We start from the raw sequence: 8,104 nt of genomic DNA, 5'->3' as shown, positions 1-8,104 counted from the left end.
AGTCAATGGCCCAATGTCCAAGGGGAGACCAGTGACAAGTGGTGTCCTCAGGGCTCAGTATTGGGACCAGCACTGTTAAACATCCATGTTGGTGACACGGACATTGGCATCAAGGGCACCCTCACCAAGTTTTCCAATGACACCAGGCTGAGTGGTGCAGTGGACACACGGGAGGGAAGGGATGTCATCCAGAGAGACCCTGGCAGGCTCAAGAGGTGGGACCGCGTAAAGCTCATGAAGTTCAACAAGTCCAAGCACAAGGTCCTGCACCTGGATTGGGGTGATCCCAAATATAAATATAGGCTCGGTGGAGAATGGGTTGAGAGCAGCCCTGAGGAGAAGGACTTGGGGTGGATGAGAAGCTCAACGTGACCCAGCAATGTGTGCTCAGAGCCCAGAGAGCCAACTCTGTCCTGGGCTGCATCCAAAGCAGCGTGGCCAGTAGTTTAAGGGAGGTGATTCTGCCCCTCTGCTCTGCTCTCCTGAGACCCACTTGGAGCACTGCATCCAGCTCTTGGGCCCCCAACATAAGAGGAATGTGCACCTTCAGGAGTGAGTCCAGAGGAGGCCACAAAGATGATCAGAGGAGGCTGGAGCACCTCTTGTACAAAGAAAGGCTGGGAGAGCTGGGGTTGTTCAGCCTACAGAAGAGAAGGTTCCAAGAACACCTTAGAGCACCTTCCAGTCCCTAAAGGGAGCTGCAAGAGAGCTGGAGAGGGACTTTCTACAAGGGCCTGTAGTGACAGGACAAGGGGGAATGGCTTCAGACTGAAAGAAGGTGGATTTAAATTAGATATTAGGCAGAAATTCTTTATTGTGAGGGTGGATAGGCACTGGAACAGATTGTCCAGAGAAGTTGTGGATGCCCCATGCAACATTCAAAGGGTGGATGGGGCTTTGAGTAACCGGGTCTAGTGGCATGTGTCCCTGCCGCTGGCAGGGAATTGAAACTAGATCATCTTTAAGATCCCTTCCAACCCAAACCATGCTATGATTCTATGATTCTGTGTTATGTGTTCCAAATACTAAGTTTTAAAAAAAATAATCAAATTATTATAATTAAACTGATGGTATTGGTTTAAGATGTGTCTTTTCATAACCAGGTAGTATATATTCCATAATCACACACAGAGACTGAAATCACTGGTGAGAGATACTCTGTTGACCAAGTGACAAAAAGGCTCCTGCACCTGCAGTTAGCAGTAAATATAAAAGTTCAGTGTACGTCTTCCACCACAGTTGGCGTAGCTGGTGCACAAATTCAAGCTGCAATCAAAGACAGTTGTGCAATTTAAACCTCAGCTAGTATTTTGCAAACACAGAAGGAGGGCCAGTATATTTATGAAAAGGAAAAACACAAAGTAGATTCTAGTTTAATCAAGGACTACTGATCCATATTAAAACAAACAAACAAACAAACAAACAAACAAACAAAAACCAACCTGCAGTTATGAAAAACTGATATTTTTGGACAGCACCCTGTTGGGTTTTATGATGAGCTTCAGTTGTGCACAACACTGTGTAATAACTTTGTCTGCCAGTCTGCAAAACAGCCAGATCACTTTTTATATCATCCAAAAATATGGTCTCTGCAACAATTTATCTTAGAGAAACTTTCAGAAATCAGTCACAACCTTTGTTTAAAGGTTTTATTTTTGAAATGCTGACAGCAGCTTAGCTCTACCATTGTCTACAGGGAACACTACTACAGAGATACTTAAATGATGCTGTCACACAGAGTAGAATAAATTATTTCAATTGTAAATCAGCTAATTATATATTATATCTGGTACCTACTCCTCTTTGATATAATAAAACTTTTTTTCTTGCTCTGGATGAAATATAGAAGTGTGCCCAAAGCCATATAAAGGCCATTTTGTTTTTATCCTAACAGTATCACTCAGTGTCTCCATTTAAGATTTGTATTTCTAGTAATGTGATAGCCTCGAGTTTTCTTTTCACTTCATTTTTAGAGTTTTGAAATTTTCAATGTACACACTGACAAATACCCCAGGGGTCAAATCCCAATTTATTAATGTCTGAAATCTCATTATTTTTGAATAAATCTCATTAGTTTAAGACCTAACTGGTGATTTTTTATACTTAGGCTTATTAAAATTGATGATAATATAACAAATGTAAATCCCTTCCTTATATAAATGAGCAATTAGAAACAATGTAAGCAATTACAAGCTATATAAATATTTTTTCATTAATTTTCTGCTAAATATATGAAATTTTCCCTGTGGAAGGCTGATTATAAATCACTAACAATCAACCTCTGCAGAAGCAACCAGCATAGAGACAGGCTGGCTTTCCTCAATCACATCTGAAAGGAATGAACTTGCTTTACTTCAAAGACAGACTAAGTGAAAAGAAAAAAGAACATAACTTTAAACTGAACTTTAGATATACCTAAGTTCTCTTAAGAGGAACATGGGTTTCAGTGTTGTCTCCCTGAGAATCCTTTCAGCTTCAACAATAGGCCTTAAATATGGGATCATAAAAAAAGAGATGCATCTTGGTTAACTTTGTGTAAACAAAACTCCTCCACATGGTTTACATCCCATCCTTCCCAGGCTGGTTCCTTCAAACTAAGTTTTCTATACAGCCCAAGTTGGGTTTTTGAAAAGTTGGAGCTTTATCTCTTCTTTAAAATATAAAACCTTTTGGGGGTTGGGGGTTTTTTTTAACAGATTATTTGTTTTTCCTTTGCCTACTGCACCTTTCTTCGTTCAGCTGCTTATCAGATGATAATGAAAAGGTCTAGAGATGAACTGTTAACAATCTACATCAAGGAAACAAGACACAGAAACTTTTAATATAGATTTCTTATATGTTCATTCAGTATTAAACGACAGTATGTGCCAATGCAATTAATTAATTTAACATATCTTATTCTTTGTGATGTTTCTACTGGTCTCTCACCACAGACAGATGGAGGGAAGAAGGTAGAGCACATGGCTACCTGAATACGTATTGTAAAAATAAGTAGAAAAAAATTTTGGTTTGACAAAAAAAGTCAAAGATGAGGAGAAAGGGCACAGTTCATTTTCCTCCCTGGAACCCCTTTTCTGAAGGTCAGTTCTGATTATTCTGTACCCTGGTAACAGAAGACAGTAGACAATACTGTAAATTACCATTCCTTCCTTCCAGAGGAGCTAAGAGGAGTCTGCCTCTCTCATTCTGTCATGCCTGCTAATACTTCTGTACATTAATTGCTTCTTAGATTTGTGTACTTCGGTTGACCTCGAATGTAGTTTCAAAGTTAAATGTGTAAATGCTTGCAGGAACAAGGCCTGAGTTTGTGTACTGACTTCCTTTAGACTGGACTAAAATGACTGATATGACCAGGGGCTTTTGGAGATTGGGGAAGGGGGTGAAAGTATGAGTTTTGCTCATTCGTGTGTGTTGTCATCTTCAGTAAAGCAATCTGCTCAAGGAGCCTTTTAAGTGAACCTTTGCATTTTCAGGAGCACAACTACAAGACGTCTCAAGCAACAGTTTCCATATACTTTTTAATTGCCCAAATGTAAGGGCTGTCACAAGTTCTTAGAACACTGAAAAACTAATACGAATAAGAAAAAAATCAGGATTACCCAATTCTCTTTCTTCAGTTCCTCTTTGAAGATCAGCTGCAACTGGTTTAGATTTTGTTTGAATAATATCCTATCTTTAGTAAATTAGGTACAAATAAAAATTGAAGGTAACTACAACTGAGCTAAAGGTATTTCTAAGTAAACTTCATAGATAAAGATGAAACACTGATGTTGTATTTGTGAATTAAATTCATTATTGCATTCAGAGTATTACATTCATTAATCAAATGCATATGAAATCCTATATAGGCATGATAGTAATTGCATTGCCATTGACCAATGACAGAAGGAGGGTTTGACAGTTATACAACAATTTGATAAGGTAAAAATTGATTTGGCAGAAGATCCAAAAGCAAACAATATTCTTAATTTCACAAAGACAAGCTTTGAGAAACTAGAGAACCTATTTGTGAAGTCAGGGACTGAGGAATTCAAATATTGAGGATAATTATTTGAAGGCAAAAGGATAAAAGTATGTGGACTTTGTCTCAAGAAAGCAGAGAAAGTTTTACTGAAGAGAGCCAGTTGAATTAATACCCACAAGCAAACCCCAAAACACTTGCAAAATGGCAAAGAGGCTTTTGCACAAAGGAAATGTTATCTGAGGGATGAAGAAAAGGAAGGACAAAGTGAGAATTGCCAGAAGACAGGCTGAATTAGACTTTTGAAAAGATATGAAAAACAAACAACAAAAAAGATTCTTTATCCCCATAAACAAAAGACAATAAAGAAAAGGACTGTAGTGCTATGGAATAAAAAGTGCAGAGAAATGGAAGATAATCTTGGCAAAATATAAATTGCACTTTGCTATTGATCTGAAGTGAATACTTTGCCTCAGATTTTAATGAGTACATCGACTGATCATGGGAGCAAAGTCAGTTTAGACAATGGCAGGAGTGTGGGGCAAAGCATCATTTAGAGCAAGACCTGCATCTTCTCCACCCCATTTCTGAAAGGAACTGACGTGTGAGCTCATGGGTCTACTGCCAGATGGCTGGAGAGGAGCAAATTTCACAGTCATCATTAAAGTGATGGTTAATTTCAGCCGTGGAGTATTTATGGCCCATCACCATGACATCCAGACCTGCAGAACACATATAAACTAGCAGCAAGAGTAACTGAGGTCAAAATTGAAACTCCTAACTTTTTCATTTAATTAATCTTTTCCAAATATAATTGACTGATTTTTCCATTAGCCAAATATTTGCAACTGGATCTACAAACTAAACCTTAAGAAGCTTCAGTAATTTAATGTTTTTAATAAGACATACACTGTCCAAGTATTAAAGTTATGCTACTTCTGCTTTACAATTTCACACATACAGAATTCTACAAGAGTTACTTAATTGTCACTGCTTTTTTTTTTTTTTTTTTCTTTTTTTTTTTTTTTTTTTTTGGTCAGCAAGGATCTTTTATCATGAGCTAAATCATATGGCAGCATTACACTTAGAACTCTCAGTCATATCTGAACTAACTGCAGAGGAAATCATAATGACACCCTGAAAATTATTTCACAGGACAATTTTTCCTATTTACTTCCCTAATTTAATTTAGAAGGATATTTCCTGGTTGTAGGTAATAAATCCATTTATTCAGTAGGGAATAACAGCATTAGGTGCTGAAATCACTATTTTGAGCTAAAAATAGCTCCCATCATTGAAAGATCATTTCTGCATTTTGCTATGACAGTTTACAATTTCTACCATGTAGCAGAACAGCCCAGATTTGCTGAGAAATTCTGTTCTGAAGACCTTTGACTCTCTGAACTGTGAAGTTGGCTGCAGTTGCTGTCCTTTCTGTAAGCAGAAACCTGAGAAGCAGGGCAAGTAAATCAAAATGGAAATGGAGGAGCAGGGCCAGGTTGGCAAGAGTAGAGATGAGTGCTTTTGTTTCTAAAAGAAGTGAAAAAATGCCTTGAAAATCATGCATTCTCTATGCCTATACTGGCTCTGCAGCAACTTGCTTTCCCGTTCCTTTTGTAACAACTGGGGAAGACACTAAGACGGTGCTTCCCCTCACAGCGCACTAGATTTTGCTTTTCATGGTGACATAGCAGAGATGCATAGAATTAGTGTTATAATATAACTTTTACATAAATATTAACAAGGAATGTTCTCCTTCACAAAGAGTGAGCACGATCCGTTACTGCCCGGTGGGTGGAGGGCTGCTAAAGGCAGCTTTAATTCCGTACTTGAATCTCAATTTTTCTTGGCAATGCCTCTCGTGTAAGTTGGCTGCTCTAAATGACTTCGCTGCCACAGCCCCCTATGGATCATTCCAGCTGCTCAAAATAGCTGTTCAAAGTGAGGAAACCTCAACACAAGAAGTATTCCCTAGGGAGAAATTTCAAGAACTCTACAGGCCCTCTGTGCTACTGGGAAAGTGTAAAGAGACTGGCTAAGAAAACAGAATTCATCATTGTCTTTTCCATACAAAAAAACATTCATACTTTCTCATCTTTCTTTCTGGACTTGATTATTTGTTGACACCAAGCTTACCCCATTCAAGAATATATGTAAGAGCAAGTTAGCTTCACACTAACCCTGTGAGCTCTGTGCTGTGCAGCTGGTTATAGCAATGAAAATAGGGAGCAGCTTCTGCACCCAGCTTGCATTCTGTTTCTGATTGCCCCAAAGCTCTGTATTGGTATGCAGAAACTCTGAACCACTCTGGCAGTTGGGCTTGGTAACACACCTGACATTAAAAAAAAAAAAAAAAAAAAAAAAAAAAAGAAAAAGGTTACAACAATAGTCACAACAGGTTTTTTGTGACATAGAATTTCCTCCTGCACACAGAGGAACGTCCCTGGCCAGTTACAGCCTGTTGTGCCAGCAGATTATTACAAAGGAACAAGATCATAAACAATTTTTGGCCCTGTGTCTCACAATCATATGATGATATCTGAGCCTTCCTGTCTTCCCAAGCCATTCTTCCACCAGATTCAAATGTCTGATTAATATTATTAAAACAATTTCAAAACTGGTCTAGTTAAATTAGTGCAACCCCTTTGAATGGACATTTTCAAACCTTCTGGTCTTTCACCTCCTGTCCTGCCCTTTATCTCTGGGTAATCTCAGTTGTAAACATGAATTTAGCAAACATCTTTCTAACACTGACTCACAGAACCTCCCTCTAATCCAAAACAATCTCCTTCTGTCCTTCCTGAAACCTCAGCCTGTCTCTCAGACAATACTTTGTTCATGTCTAGTTGTCACTCAAGTTCAAAAAAGACCTTTCACTGTTTCTCTCCTTTCCCTCCTCCACCTATTTTTTGTGTATCTGTCAGCAATCCAGACTCCTGTGAAGGAAGGCATGCAGCCTTCAGCATTAATACAAATTTCTTTTTAGGTGATCTGGCTTTAAATACACAACATCACCCTGCTACTTTTCTAGCACATCAGAAAAAAATACTATTTCATCTTCCTCAGTGTTGAGATCATTTCCCTCCTCATGTCAGCTGGTGATACTGAGCTGTTTTGTCCCTTGTTGAACTTTCAAACAAATACTTCATGTGGTTTCATAGGTTATCCATCCCACTGAGAAGCTTCCCAGAAATAATAAAAAAAAAGGAATGTACTTCGTTTTTTAAAAAATCTTGTTCTCCAAAATGTCTCAGAAGCATTCTTACAGCTAATTGGTGTGCCTGAAGACCAAGGGACAACAGTCACAGCTAGTGGGTTAGGGCCATTCTGACTCTAGTGAACGTTGTCTGGTAGCAGGCGCTAAGTCCTGAATTGGAAAAAGAACAAATTAAGGGGACAGACAAGAGAACAGTCAAGATTCTAGGAAATGATGAAGTTTGTGAGCACGTGGTCTGAGACACGCTGTGAGACCACACCATAGTCAAGATCAGGAAGTCAGAAACTCCATATGAGACAGGATCCATGACAAGAAAAAGACATATCTGGCTGGAGTAATGTCACGCAGATCACTTGCAAACAGCCAGTAGGATCAAACACCTGACTGAAAACTAGAGAAAACATTAAATCAACAGAAGACAGAACTAGCAACCAGTACTGCACATCTAGAAAGAAGGATGGGTGGACTGATATTAAATGTGGAATATGGCTGGACTAAGTCCACAAGCCCTCAGATGTAGTTCTATTAGCACTTTAGGTTTAATCCACTGTGACTACTGAAACTAGTGGTCCTGCACTCCCCATCCATAATTTCACGTGCATGCCCAAGCACAGCTTCTTATTTATACCAATACAAGCATTTGTGTAGCTGGGACGTGAACTGGCTTGGGAATCTGAGGCAAATTAAAGCTGATCACAATTAAAAACGATTAACCATCATTAAAACAAAGCAGTCAGCATTAAACCTGATGCAGTCCACTGCACAGCCATACAAGTGAAGTGCTTATAGTGGCACAAGGAAGGAGGCAGCATGGAGGCTGAGAAAGGAAAACCCTTTTTTTTAGAGTTGTCACAACTCACACAAAGTTAACAAAAACCAGTGAAGCCCTAGCACTGGAGAACATGGTTCTCTGCCAGCTATTAAGG

Source organism: Chamaea fasciata, unplaced genomic scaffold (genome assembly GCF_029207755.1).
Source record: "Chamaea fasciata isolate MVZ Bird 193981 ecotype frontalis unplaced genomic scaffold, bChaFas1.0.hap1 SCAF_3, whole genome shotgun sequence".
Taxonomy (NCBI): Eukaryota; Metazoa; Chordata; class Aves; order Passeriformes; family Sylviidae; genus Chamaea; species Chamaea fasciata.
This window is presented reverse-complemented; position numbering follows the sequence as displayed.